Source organism: Ovis aries, chromosome 14 (assembly GCF_016772045.2).
Source record: "Ovis aries strain OAR_USU_Benz2616 breed Rambouillet chromosome 14, ARS-UI_Ramb_v3.0, whole genome shotgun sequence".
Lineage (NCBI taxonomy): Eukaryota > Metazoa > Chordata > Mammalia > Artiodactyla > Bovidae > Ovis > Ovis aries.
Window position 1 is genome coordinate 63,480,680 of NC_056067.1, and position 15,624 is coordinate 63,496,303.

The following is a 15,624-nucleotide window of genomic DNA, read 5'->3' on the forward strand; positions in this document are numbered from 1 at the left end:
TGACCTGAGCCGCATTACGGAGCATCCCTCATGACCCAATCATCCCTTTTTGTTTCCCTCAACACCGTAAACCTAAGAGGATTCGAACAGATCTTGCTGCCTTTAGGAAGTAGTAACTCTGCTTCAGTATATACCATGCAGGATGCTTTTCCCAAGCTCATGATAAATCTCATTCACCTTAACTCTTCACAGAAGAGAAACCACATGTTCCCACCTGGTATGTCAGGCTCAGTGCAGGTTGCCAATTAAAGACTCATTAATAGAGACTTTGATTCTGCATTCTTATGAGAGGACCAGACATGCGTATTATGGCTCTTTGAAAATATGAAAAAATTCTGCATTGTAATATATGTGATTAAGGAGCTAACTGTGTTAGTTTCAGGTGTACAGCAAAGTGACTCAGTTACACATATACATGCATCTGCTGCTTTTCAAATTCTTTTCCCACTTAGGTAGTTATAGAATATTAGGTAGAATTCTCTGTTTTATACACTAGGTCCTTGTGGTCATGCATTCTTAATATAGCCTTGTGTATATGTCAGTACCAAACTTACAATATAACCTCCCCCTGACATTTCCCTCCTGGTAACCGTAAGTTCATTCTCTGTGAGTCTGTTTTGTAAATAAGTTCATTTTCTTCAATGTCACAAATAAGCAATATCATGTGATATTTGTCTTTCTCTGACTCTTCTTCTTCTGAAATTATTTCATGACTGTGAGTGGAAACTTTGCAGACACAACACTCTCTGTCTCTCTCTCTTTCTCCCTTTCCAATCCAAGGACCACACATGTACACAGAGATAATGTGTGTAAAGGTGACTGTGGTGTTTTTTTGGGAGGGGGATTTGTTCTGCCTGAAAAAGTGGACCACCTTGCTTCCTAGATACTCTACTGCTGCTGCTGCTAAGTGGCTTCAGTTGTGTCCGACTCTGTGCAACCCAATAGACGGCAGCCCAGCAGGCTCCCCCATCCCTGGGATTCTCAGATGAACACAAAATATGTCAAGTAGAGACTTCCCAGCTCCAGAATGCTTGAGTGAGGGGCGTGTCCGCAACAATCAACTCCAAACTGGGACAAAATAGCTCAGCTGTTTCAGGAGGTCAAAGGCAGACACATACCCAGTTCAGCTGTTCTTCATAGACAGGAACGAACCTCAGTAAGGGCTGTAATTCCACACCATTGTGCTGGGGGTGGGGGTCATTAACATTAGTCATGCTCCCTAAGTTATAAATCTGGTCTCCTCTTGAACATTAAGTATGTAATGGGGTAACAGGACAGCCACCCGTCTTAAAATGTCCTTTTATTTACTTAATATCATGTTTCAGAATTGATCTGTATTGTAATTTCAGTTCGTGCATTTTTACTGCCATATAATGTTTCATTGCAGATATTTAAACCACAAATTTTTTTTAATATTTATTTTTACTTTATTTTACTTTACAATACTGTGTTGGTTTCGCCATAGATTGACATGAATCCACCATGGGTGTACATGCGATCCCACACATGAACCCCCCTCATACCTCCCTCCCCACAACATCCCTCTGGGTCATCCCCATGCACCAGCCCCAAGCATGCTGTATCCTGCATCAGATATAGATTGGTGATTCGATTCTTACATGATAGTATACATGTTTCAATGCCATTCTCTCAAATCCTCCAACCCTCTCCCTCTCCCTCTGAGTCCCAAAGTCCGCTATACACATCTGTGTCTTTTGTGCTGTCTTGCATACAGGGTCATCACTGCCATCTTTCTAAATTCCATATATATGTGTTAGTATACTGTATTGATGTTTTTCTTTCCGGCTTACTTCACTCTGCATAATCAGCTCCAGTTTCATCCATCTCAACAGAACTGATTCAAATGTATTCTTTTTAAAGGCTGAGTAATACTCCATTGTGTATATGTACCACAAATTTTTAAAAATTAAAAACATTATTGAGGTATAGCTCATTTATGCTGTACAGCACACTGATTCCGCTCGACATGTATATTCTTTTCCATTATGATTTATGGCAAGATACTGAATAGAATTCCCTGTGCCATACTGTAGGACCTCATTCTTTATCCATTCTAGGTATAAATAGATTTCATCTGCTCATCCCAAACCTCCAGACATCCCTCCTTGGCAAACACAAGCGTGTTCTGTATGTTTGTGAGTCTCTTCCTGTTTCATTGATCTGTTCCTTTTAGATTCCACATACGGGTGATATCACATGAAAATTGTCCTTCTCTTTCTGTCTCCTTCCATTAACATGTTAATCTCCAGGTCCATCCATGCTCCTGCAAATGGCATGATTTCATGTTTTAAATGTCTGAGTGGTGTTCATTCTCTGTGCGTATAAGCATATACATCTTCTTTATCCATTCATCTCTCGATGGACAATTAGGCTGTTCCCATGTCTTGGCTATTGTAAGTTTTGCTGCTATGAACATAGCGGTGCATCAATCATTTCAAGGTAAATTATTTTTCCAGGTATACGCTCAGGATTGGAATTGTTAGATCATATGGAAACTCTGTTTTTACTTATTTTGGGGAACTGCCCTGCTGTTTTCCACAGTGGCTGCACCAGCTTGTGTGCCCCTAACAGTGTAAGAGGGTTTCCCTCTTCTCCACACCCTCTCCAGCCTGTTATTTATCAACTGTCTAATGATGGCCATTCGGATCGGTCTGAGGTGGTACCTCCTTGCAGTGTTGATTTGCCTTTTTCTACTAAGTAGCAATGCCGAGCATCTTTTCATAAGCCTGTTGGCCATCTGCATATCTTGTTTTAAACCACAGATATCAGCTGTGAGACTGACGTCTATGGATTTTGTCTAAAATGAATGACACCTCTGCTAAAGACTCATGAATGTGCTCTGAGTCCAACCTCACATTGTTTGTCAAGGGACAGAGTGATGAGGTCTTCAGGAGAGGAATAGTGACTTTATTTGGAAAGCCAGCAGACCAACGAGATAGAGAACTTTTGCCCCAAAGAATCATCTTATTTGAGTTAGATGGGCTTTTAGGGGAGTGAGAGGGATAGTCACTGTTTGCTGAATGTAAAATAACCCTAGCCCATGGGGAAGAAAATTCCAAGGAGAAGAGAGAACAATACAGATTAAATACCCATGTGTGAACTCACACTTTCACACTTACACCCACACACTAAAAGAGGAGGGGGTGTGGCTGGTTGTTGCAGTGTTTTAATTAACCGTTAATGTCTGTGCTGGCTCTTCCTCGCTCTGCACAGGCTTTCTCTAGGTGTGGGAAGGCGGCTGCTCTTTGCTGTGGAGCAGGGTCTCTCATCGCCATGGCTTCTCTTGTTGTGGAGCACCCGCTCTAGGCACATGAGCTTGTGGCCCACGGGCTTAACTGCCCCGAGGCACGTGGAATCTTCCCATTCCCGGGACAGGGCCCATGTCCCCCACATGGGCAGGCAGATTCCCAATGACTGGACCAACAGGTAAGTCCTGTAGCAAGCTTTATTCCCCTTAATTTACTTATTTTTAATTTGAGGACAATTTCAGTACACTGATGGCTTCTGCCACACATCAACATGGACCAGCCATAGCTATACTTACATCCCCTCCACTTGGAAATCCTTTAATTCTGCAATCCTTTGTTCCTGAAGCTGTCCATGCAGGCCTGTTCATAATGTCCCTTTAAGCCCCTGACAAGACAAAAGGTTCTGTCTGTTCTGCCACTTTTTATCTCTCTACGAATGGGAAAGTGTTATACCTTTCAATTCAGAGCTTGGAGAATAGTTTAGTCCCTCAGTCGTGTCTGACTCTTTGTGATCCCATGGGGACCTGCCAGGCTCCTCTGTCCATGGGGGTTCTCCAGGCAAGAATGCTGGGGTGGGTTGCGATTTCCTTCTCCACGAGATCTTCCCAACTGAGGGATTGACTCAGGTCTCCTGCGTTGCAGGCAGATTCTTTATCCTCTGAGTCACCAGGAATGCCCACCAGTAACATAATGCGATTCAATATCTCCTCCATCAATTACCATTGCCATTGTTTTCCATTTACTGTAATGTGGACATGGTGGGATTGGGCATCATGCTTTCACTCTCAGTGCAGCATAACTGACGTGGAATACACCGTAAATTAAAAAATAGAGGTATGAATACAATGCTAGATTTCTAATTTTAAAAAAAGATATGCAACAAGCAGCAAAGATTTATTCTATAGCACGGGGAACTGTAGTCAATATCTTGTAGTAACCTAAACTGGAAAATAATCTGAAAACTAATGTATGCATATTTGTGTAATTGAAAATCACCATGCTGCGCAGCTGAAACATTGTAAGTCAACTACACTTCAATAAACTATGTATGTGATGAGATTAAAATAGAATATGTAAAACAAACAATTTTTAAAATAAGATGAAGAAAATTGAAGTCACTCTGTCGTCTCTGACTCTTTGCAACCCTATGCACTGTAGGCTGGCAGGCTTCAATGTTCATGGGATATTGCAGGCAAGAATACTGGAAGGCATCACCATTTCCTTCAGCAAATAGTGCAGGCCAACTGCAGCATACTCCCTGATGGTCTGTGTGCTCACTCTCACATTCCAACTCTGCATAAGGTGTATGCACATGGGCACCCTGAGCTGCCCAGAAGAGTCTCAGCCCAGATGGTGAGTTTGTGGAAGGTCCTGGGAAGGAAGTCAGAGGCTGAGTCCCAGGACTTCCCCACCCCTCACTCCCCAGCTCAGCTCAGGAACCCTTCCAGGTTTCCCCAGCATCACACCAGAATCCCAGTGTCCCGACCTTGCCCCCAACCAAGTTCCAGGGACTCAAGTGAGCTATGGGTCCCAGGAGACCCGGGCGAACACACCTGCATCGTTCAGGGTCCCTTGGCCCAGACTCAGCCCTGGAAGTGAGAGAGTTGCCATTTAAAGCTTGGGCTGAATACTGAATACTCTCCATCAGGATCCCTGGTCCCTCCAGCTGCCCGAGCCCTGTGGTTCTCGTGAGCTGGGGGCAGGGTGGGCATCCCGTGCCCTCCTGCCGTCCCCTCATGCCCTGCACATCTGGCCGAGGAGGAGAAGCTCAGAGAGGATGGAAGGCATGTCTGCAGCTCTGAGCGCGCAGCCGCACCTGGCCCTGCCCTGTACAAATGAGGAGACCACGGGGCCCTAGAGGACAAACAGGATGTGGTTCCTGGGGTGTATCGCAGCCCCTCGGGGTTCCCACGGCCATGGACTCGCAGCAGGGGGAGGCCCCTCCTTGGACCCAGCGCCGATGTCTCCATGCAGGGCTCAGGAGGCATCTCAGCCCAGACCTGAGGTCTCAGCTCTTTCTGTTTCTGCCCAGTCTGATCGCCTACTCTAGAGGGTGAGACCCAGGTTCTCGTCCTCAATCAGCCCTGGACAGTCTGGTTCCAACTAGGACTCATAATTTTATTCTCCCAGTCCCCTCCAGAAATGGAATTTACTTCTCGTCTTTGGTCAGTTCATAAATTGTTATTTATTTTGGAAATTTTATTAAAATTTTTTATTTTAATTTTTAATTTATTTTTTAAATGTAAATTTTTAATTTTAATTGGAGGTTAATTGCTTTGCAGTATTGTATGGGATTGTTTTGTCCATTTACTTAGAGTTTATTTAATTTTTTCCCACACTGTTTCATCATCTTCTAGACATAGATATGTACACATTGTGTTAGATGTATAATTAGGTATTTCATTTTTTGGTGCTATTGTAAATGGTATTTTTAAAAATTTCAGTTCTAAATACCTGGAACCAACATAATATTTTTTTTCAACTTTACAATGTTGTATTGGTTTTGTCATACATCAACATGAATCTGCCACGGGTGTACACATGTTCCCCATCCTGAGCACCCCTCTCACACCTCCCTCCCCATACCATCCCTCTGGTCATCCCAGTGCACCAGCCCCGAGCATCCGTATCATGCATCACACCTGGACTGGCGATTCATTACTTATATGATATTATACATGTTCCAATGCCATTCTCCTAAGTCATCCCACCCTCGCCCTCTCCCACAGAGTCCAAAAGACTGTTCTGTACATCTGTGTCTCTCTTGCTGTCTCGCATACAGGGTTACCATTACCATCTTTCTAAATTCCATGTATATGCGTTCAGTTCAGTTCAGTCGCTCAGTGTGTCTGACTCTTTGCAACCCCATGAATAGCAGCACGCAGGCCTCCCTGTCCATCACCAGCTCCTGGAGTTCACTCAAACTCATATCCATCGAGTTAGTGATGCCATCCAGCCATCTCATCCTTGGTCTTCCCCTTCTCCTCCTGCCCTCAATCCCTCCTAGCATCAAAGTCTTTCCCAATGAGTCAACTCTTCGCATGAGGTGGCCAAAGTATTGGAGTTTCAGCTGCAGCATCATTGCTTCCAAAGAAATCCCAGGGCTGATCTCCTTCAGAATGGACTGGTTGGATCTCCTTGCAGTCCAAGGGACTCTCAAGAGTCTTCTCCAACACCACAGTTCAAGCCATCTGTATGTCTTCTTTAGAGAAATATCTATTTAGTTCTTTGGCCCATTTTTTGATTGGGTCATTTATTTTTTTGGAACTGAGATGCATGAGTTGCTTGTATATTTTTGAGATTAGTTGTTTGTCAGTTGCTTCATTTTCTATTATTTTCTCCCATTCTGAAGGCTGTCTTTTCACCTTGCTTATATGTATAGGAACAACTGAAACACTCTAATGTACAGCAGCAATTAGCAACAGTAAAAATCAACTAGTCTTCAACAACATAAATAAGAAAAAAATATACTTTAAAAATCAACGAGATGTGGGGTTGTTGTGAAAAATGGAACGTACTAGCTACTGCTGGGACCATCAGAGAACATGGCATTGACCCAGAAGCAGACATTATGGAGTGGAAATTGCCAGAATCTCACAGGATCTTTGACCACCTCATTCTTGAGGGCATGTTCAGCGCTGCCCTGCCCACCCCCCAGGGGCTGGAAGGGACTCTTTAGCGGTGATGGTTGGAGGGACCACTCCCCCCTCTTTGTGCAGAAGGACCTGTTAAACCACGAGACTGAGCAACGTCAGGGTGTCGACCTCCATCTCCATCACCCAGGGGCCGGATGCAGGGTGTCTGGTACTACATGTGCTGCTGACAGAGGAAGGGAGCTCTGACATGAAATCAGGAAACGAACCCCTTAACCAGCCATCGTTGGCTGCCTGAGCGGGGAACTGCCCGCATCCCTGCTCTGGTACATTTTTCTCCGTTGGTCGTTCTTTCACATTCTTGCTCCTTCCCTCTGTCACCGGCTGTGTCTTCCCCTTAGCACACGGCAGGGACTCTGTTCTCTTACCCTTCCGTGTTCACACCTCCTCTCTCTCTGGTTTGCTCCCTCTCCTGAGTTTGTGAGTGTCTCTGCATGCCTGTCATTCTCTCCTGGTACTGATGCTGGACTGGACACCAGGCCATCTCTGACAGAGAGAGCTGAAGGGACTGGTCTGGCCACACTCACCTGTGATGATGATGCCCACAGGGTCGCTGGGGGCTGACCACTCATAAGGGCAGTGTCCGAGAGAGCCGTAGCATCTGTAGGTGCCTGCACTACCCGCAGTCATGGGGCCAATGAAGAAGTCAGCTGGGGATGCCCAGCAGGGAACGTCTCTCCACATCTCTAGAAATGCCCTGTTCTGCTTTTTTTGTGCAGGATAAATTTGTCAAGTAGCAGCAGTGAGTGATAGTGGAGGGTCACATTCTCTCCCGACCGCACGTGTGGGCCTGGGTGTGCTGAGATAGCGGGTTTTGTGAACACAGCTAGGAGCAAAGAGGTTGTGAGCTTCAGTGAGTCACCTCGCCTCGGTGCTATTCTTGACATCTGAAGGTGTGAAAAATGTCTGTGAACCATCAAAGCCAACTACCCTTCCTGTCTGTTCTGTTGCATTTTCTTTAGCCTTGTTCTTGGGCTCTGGCTCATGCTTTTCTGTTTCTCTTTGCTCAAGACCTCCAGCCTCCTCCGTGTTTATTCTAAGCTCTTTAGCGGTTGGGTCTGCTCTAAGCTTCATGCATACATACTCAATCACTTCAGTTGTGTCTGACTCTGTGGGGCCCCATGGACTGTAGCTTGCCATGCTCTTCTGTCTATGGGATTCTCCTAGGTGAGAACACTGGCGTGGTTTGCCATGCTCTCAGCTCCATCCCATCCCTAATATGCATTTCAGGGGCTGGGTGGTTCTGAGGATTCATACCCTGGCTCCCTTCACACATATCTCCTAAAACATGGGTGATGACGGGCATGAGATTGGGAAGGAGGTGGAGAAGAAAGGGAACATTTCCCATCTGTGACCCCCACCTCATGCCTCTGGAGAAATTCTCAGGTTGACTTGGTCTTAACTGAGACCCCAGCTCCTTCATATGGGATTACAGCTCCCTACTGGGTGGCAGGTGCTAGATCGGGGTCTCACCTTGGCCTCCCAGCTGGCAGGCAGTGGCAGCATCCTGTCTAATTAATGCCTAGGGAGGCTCCTCCTTCCTGTGCCAGGAGAACACCTTCCTCTGTTCAACATCCTGAGTTTAAACTCTCAGTCTGTTCTCTTTCCGTGGTTTGGTCCTGGCTGGGAATCCTGAGGACGTCTTTGGCTGCACTGCCAGGTGGACCTATGGTAGGATTGCCTGCAGACATGGGTGTCCCGGGCTGGGCTGGACCCCTCCTACCTGTGACCACTATCTGCAGGGGGTCACTGACATTGGACCACACAGAGAGAGACCTGTAGAATCCAGAACACATGTAGGACCGGACATGTTCTCTGGTCACTGGGCCAAGGGTGAAGGTATTGAAATGATATCCCTGGAGCTCGGGCAAACTGGTCCCAACTCCTTTGAACAGTCTGAATATCACAAATGGAGGACCAGAGTGACACCGAAGAGTCAAAGTCTGTCCTAAGTTAACCATGGGTCTTGGCCAGGCTGACAAAGAGAGCCTGTCATATTCACCTAGCAGAGAAGGAGGCAGAGGCTTTGAGAGGAAAATAGGAACAGTCTCCTCTCCCCACTGCCCCCATGGGCACTTCCCCTTCAATTCTTCCAACTCTCCTCCCATAAAGTGCATCACCCTGATGCACAAGGGCTCCTGGGACTTGGGGACAGACAGAGACACAGTTAACCCAGGATGGACATCATGGAGATTCTAAGCATATGATTCTCAGAAGTGATTCTTATCACTCCTTGGGTTGAGAAAATGTTGAAAAACTTTCTCTCAAAACACAGAACACTGGGGATTCCCTGTTGGTCCAGTGGTTAGGACTCAGCACTTTCTCTGCCAAGGGCCCGGGTTGATCCCTGATGAGGGAACTAAGATCGTGCAAGCTGCACGATGCAGCCAAAAGAAAACACCACAGAAAAACTGATGCCTGGAAAAGAAGTGAAAGGACTTCCGTGTTGCATTTCTTGTAGCTCAAAATGGTAAAGAATCTTGCTGCAATGGAGAGCAGGGTACAATCCCTGAGCTGGCAAGATCACCTGGGCAAGGAAATGGCAACCACCTATAGTATTCCTGACTGGAGAATCCCATGCATAGCGGAGCCTGGTGAGCTACAGTCCGTGGGGTCGCAGAGAGTCAGAATCCACAGAGCGACTAACACTAACACAACTAAGCAGTGAGAAAGCCACTTGCCTGCAAAGAAGGAAGTAAACCTTGACCCTCGCTCCTTTGTTAGCTAAACTGCATCTAATCTGTGACAAGGCCCAGGTGGCCCTGCCTGGTGGCCAGCCCCTTCCCTGGGGTCAGGTCTAGCGGGCACTCCTGCAGATCCTGTTGTTAAGGCACAGTTGGAGATGCCACAAGCCACCTTGTTGGAGAGGGGTCTGCAGCGTGCAGCCTCTTGCTCCCCTCTCATGATAGAAATGGCACTCAATGGTCCTAGCACCCTTCTTGAGGATTTGGAATGTCCCTTCAGATCCAGAGTCCAGAGCTGGGCTAACCTCTGGGGAGAGTGAAGATGAGTGCAAGGCCAATAGGAGGACCTGGGATCCACAGGGCACGGAGCTCTCACTGTACTGACACGGTCTCACCCCGGCCCCCAGTGTCCTCTGCATCAGCCCCAACTGCTCTGCTCAACAGAGAAATAAGGGATGGGGAGGACTCACCCACAACTGCCCAGACCCAGAGAACCCTAGAAGGAAAACCCCGTCAGAGATGGCTTGTCCAGATGGACCCCATGCTGCTTGCACCCTCATGCAGGGAGCCTGGGCAGTGGTGTGAGGACCCCCCGATTTCCACCATAACCCTCTCCAACCGTGTCTTTCCGGACTCACCGAGACTCAGGAGGCTGAGGAGTGTGGGGGCACATTGCTCTGCTTCTGTGAGACAGGAGGCAGAGCTGAGCAAAGCTGACTGGGTCACAGGATGCGGAAGGTGGGCCGTGTTGTTGGTACAGTCAGCCTGGCTCATGTCACATGGGAAGACACCCAGCCTCTTCTCACGCCAGGGATGGAAGTCTGACCTGAGCCTCATCACAGAGCACGCCTCATAACCTGAGCATCACTTTTTGTTTCCCTAAACACTATAAACATAGGAGAATTTGAGCAAGTCTTGCTGCCTTTAGGAAGTAGAAATGGTGATTCAGTGTATACCATGCAGGATGCTTTTCCCAAGCTCATGATAAATCTCATTCACCTTAACTCTTCGCAGGAGAGAAACCACATGTTCCCACCTCGTATGCCAGGCTCAGTGCAGGTTGCCAATTAAAGACTCATTAATAGAGACTTTGATTCTGCGTTTTTATAAGAGAAGGAGATATGCATATTATGGCTTTTAGTAAATTAAAAAGTTCTATAGTGATGTATATGTTATTAAGGGACTGTGTTAGCTTCAGGTATACTACAAGGTGATTCAGTTATATATTCATCTATTGCTTTTCAAATTCTTTTTCCACTTAGGCAGTTACAGAATATTAAGCAGAGTTCCCTATGCTGTACAGTAGGTCCTTGTTGGTCATCCATTTTAAATATAGCCATGCATATATGTCGAACCCAAGCTGCCAATCTATCCCTGCCCCCAGCCACCATCCCCCCCACCAGTAACCGTAAGATCATTCTCTGTGTGTCTGTTTTGTAACTAAGTTCATTTTTAAGATGTCACAAATAAGCAATATCATGTGATATTTGTCTTCCCCTGACTCTACTTCTTTATCTGAAACTATTTCCTGACTATGAGTGGAAACTGCACACACACACTCTCTGTCTCTCTTTTCCCTTTCCAATCCAAGGACCACACATGTACACCAAAAAATGTGTGTAAGATGATTGTGGGGGGTTTTGGGGAGAAGGAAATTGTTTTGCTAGAAAAGGCGGACAACCTTGCTTACTACATAAAAATGTGCAAGCTAGAGACTTCCAAAGTCCAGAATGCTTGAGTGAGAGGGCTGTCCAGAACAATCAACTCCAAACTGGGACAAAGTAGCCCAGCTGTTTCAGGACTCCAAGGGCAGACATACACCCAGGTCAGCTGTTGTTCATAGACAGGAAAGAACCTCAGTAAGGGCAGTGATTCCACACCATTTTCCTGGGGGTGAGTCATTAACACTAGTGATGCTCAGTAAGTAATAAATCTCGTCTCCTCTTGATCATTATGTATGTAATGGAGTAACAGTACAGTCACCCTTCTTAAAATTACTTTTTATTTTCCTAATATCATGTTTCAGAATTGATCTGTATTCTTTGTCATTTCAGTTTGTGCATTTTCAGTTCAGTTCAGTTCAGTTCAGTCGCTCAGTCGTGTCCGACTCTTTGCGACCCCATGAATCCCAGCACTCCAGGCCTCCCTGTCCATCACCAACTCCTGGAGTTCACTCAGACTCATGTCCATCGATTCGGTGACGCCATCCAGCCATCTCATCCTCTGTCATCCCCTTCTCCTCCAGCCCCCAATCCCTCCCAGCATTAGGGTCTTTTCCAATGAGTCAACTCTTCACATGAGGTGGCCAAAGTATTGGAGTTTCAGCTTCAGCATCATTTCTTCCAAAGAACACCCAGGACTGAGCTCCTTTAGGATGAACTGGTTGGATCTTGTTGCAGTCCAAGGGACTCTCAAAAGTCTTTTGCAACACCACAGTTCAAAAGCATCAATTCTTCAACACTCGCTTTCTTCTCAGTCCAACTCTCACATCCATACATGACCACTGGAAAAACCATAGCTTTGACTAGACGGACCTTTGTTTGCAAATTAATGTCTCTGCCTTTGAATATGCTATCTAGGTTGGTCATAACTTTCCTTCCAAGGAGTAAGCGTCTTTTAATTTCGTGGCTGCAGTCACCATCTGCAGTGATTTTGGAGCCCCCAGATAAAGTCTGCCACTGTTTCCCCATCGGTTTGCCATGAAGTGCTGGGACAAGATGCCATGGTCTTAGTTTTCTGACTGGTGAGCTTTGTCATCTGCATTTTACTGTAGATTACTGCACAATGGTGTCATTGTGCATTTTACTGCCATGTAATATTTCATTGCAGATAGATAAACCACACATTTTAAAAAGTTAAGATAAAATTTTGAAGTTAATTCATGTCTGCTGTACAGAAAATTATGGTTGACACATATATTCTTTTCCATTATGTTTTATGGCAAGATACTGAATAGAAGTCCCTGTGCCATACTGTAGGACCTGATTGTTTGTCCATTTTATGTCTAAATAGATTTCATCTGCTAATCCCAAACTCCCAATCCTTCCCTCCCCCCTGGCAACCACAAGCCTGTTCTCTATGTCTGTGAGTCTGTTCCTGTTTCTTTGATACATTCCTTTTAGATTCCACATATGAGTGATATCACATGATAATTGTCTTTCTCTTTCTGTCTACTTCACTTAATATGTTAATTTCCAGGTCCATCCATGCTGCTGCAAAAGGCATAATTTCATTTTTAAAATGTCTGAGTAGTATTCCAGTGTGTGTGTGTGTATAGGCACATACAATATCTTCTTTATCCATTCATCTGTCGATGAACATTTAGGTTGTTTCCATGTCTTGGATATTGTAAGTTGTGCTGCTATGAACATAGAGGTGCATGAATCTTCTCAAGGTATAGTTTTTTTCCAGATATATGCTCAGGATAGGAATTGTTGGATCATATGGAAACTCTGTGTTTGGGTTTTTGAGGAACTTCCATGCTGTTTTCCACAGTGGCTGCACCAGTTTACACCCCACCAACAGTGTCAGAGGGTTTCCCTCTTCTCTACACCCTCTCCAGCATCTATTATTCGTCAACTGTTTAATGATGGCCATTCTGATCGGTATGAGGTGGTACCTCACTGCAGTGTCGATTTGCCTTTCTCTACTAATTAGCAATGTTAAGCATCTCTTCATATGCCTGTTGGCCATCTGCGTCTCTTCTTTTCAACCACAGGTACCAATTGTGAGAGTGACATCTATGGATTTTGTCTAAAATGAATGGCACCTCTGCCAATGTCTCATGAATGTGCTTTAAGTCCAACCTCACATTGGGTCATTGGGCAGAATGATGAGGTCTTTGGGCAAGGAATAGTGACCTTATTCGGAAAGCCAGCAGACCAACAAGATGGTGAACTCGTGCCCAAAGAATCATCTTATCTGAGTTAAATGAGCTCTTTTTGAAGGGGTGGGATGGTCAAACAGTGTTTACTGAATGTAAAATAACCCTAACCCATGGGGAAGAATTTTCCAAGGAGAGGAGAGAACAATACAGATTAAATACCCATGTGTGAACTCACACTTTCACACTTACATACACACACTAAAAGAGGAGGAGGTGTGGCTGGTTGGTGCAGTGTTTTAATTAACTAGTTAATGTCTGTGCTGGCTCTTTGTCGCTGTGCACAGGCTTTCTCTAGGTGTGGGATGGGGGCTGCTCTTTGCTGTGGAGCAGGGTCTCTCATCCCCGTGGCTTCTCTTGTTGTGGAGCACCCGCTCTAGGCACATGGGCTTGTAGCCCATGGGCTTAACTGCCCCGAGGCATGTGGAATCTTCCCATTCCCGGGATCGGGCCCATGTCCCCCACATAGGCAGGCAGATTCCCAATGACTGGACCAACAGGGAAGTCCTGTTGCAATCTTTTTTCCCCTTTATTTATCTTTAATTTTAGGACAATTACAATACTGTGATGGCTTCTGCCATGCATCAACATGGATCAGCCATAGCTATACGTATGTCCCCTCCACTGTGGAAATGTTTTAATTCTGGAATCCTTTGCTCTTGAAGCTGTCCATGCAGGCCTGTTCATAATGTCCCTAGAAGCCCCTGACAAGACAAAAGGTTCTATCTGTTCTGCCACTTTTTATCTCTATACGAATCAGAAAGTGTTATTTCTTTCAAGTTCAGAGCCTTGAGATAGTTTAGTCCCTCAGTCGTGTCTGACTCTTTGTGATCCCATGGGCTGCCACCTGCCAGGCTCGTCTGTCCATGGGGGTTCTCCAGGCAAGCATGCTGGGGTGGGTTGCCATTTCCTTCTCCAGGAGATCTTCCCAACTGAGGGATTGACTCAGGTCTCCTGCATTGCAGGCAGATTCTTTATCCTCTGAGTCACCAGGAATGCCCACCAGTAACATAATGCGATTCAATATCTCCTCCCACAATTAACATTGCCATTGTTTTCCATTTACTTTAATGTGGACATGGTGGGATTTTGGCCTCATGCTTTCACTCTCAGTGCAGCATAACTGATGTAAAATATACCATAAATTTATAAATAGAAGTATGAATACAAAGCTAGATTTCTAATTTTAAAAAACAATATGCAACAAGCAGCAAAGATTTACTGTATAGCATGGGGAGCCATAGTCAATATCTTGTAATAACCTAAACTGGAAAATAATCTGAAAAATAATGTATGCATATTTGTGTAATTCAAAATCACCATGCTGTGCACCTGACACATTGTAAGTCAACTACACTTCAGTAAAATATGTATATGCAAGATGAAAAAAAGATGAAGTCACTCAGTCGTCTCTGACTCTTTGCAACCCTATGCACTGTAGGCTGGCAGGCTTCAATGTTCATGGGATATTGCAGGCAAGAATACTGGAAGGCATTGCCATTTCCTTCTCCAAAGAGTGCAGGCCAACTGCAGCATACTCCCTGATGGTCTGTGTGCTCACTCTCACATTCCAACTCTGCACACTGTGTATTCACATGGGCATCCTGAGCTGCCCAAAAGAGTCTCAGCCCAGATGGTGAGTTTGTGGAAGGTCCCTGGAAGGAAGTCAGAGGCTTAGTCCCAGGACTTCCCCACCCCTCACTCCCCAGCTCAGCTCAGGAACCCTTGCAGGTTTCACCAGCATCACTCTAGAATCCCAGTGTCCTGACCTTGCCCCCCACAAAGCTCCTGGGATTCAAGTGAGATATGGGTCCCAGGAGACCTGGGAGAACACACCTGCATGGTTCAGGGTCCCTTGGCCCAGACTCAACCCTGGAAGGGAGAGATTTGCCACCAAAAGCTTGGGCTGATTCTCGCCCCATCAGGATCCCTGGTCCCTACTGCTGATGGAACCCTGTGGTTCCCATGAACTGGGGGCAGGGTGGGCGTCCCATGCCCTCCTGCCGTCCCCTCCCTGCCCTGCACATCTGGCCGAGGAGGAGAAGCTCAGAGAGGATGGAAGGCATGTCTGCAGCTCTGAGCGCCCAGCCACCCCCGCCCCTGCCCTGTACAGATGAGGAGACCACGGGGCCCTA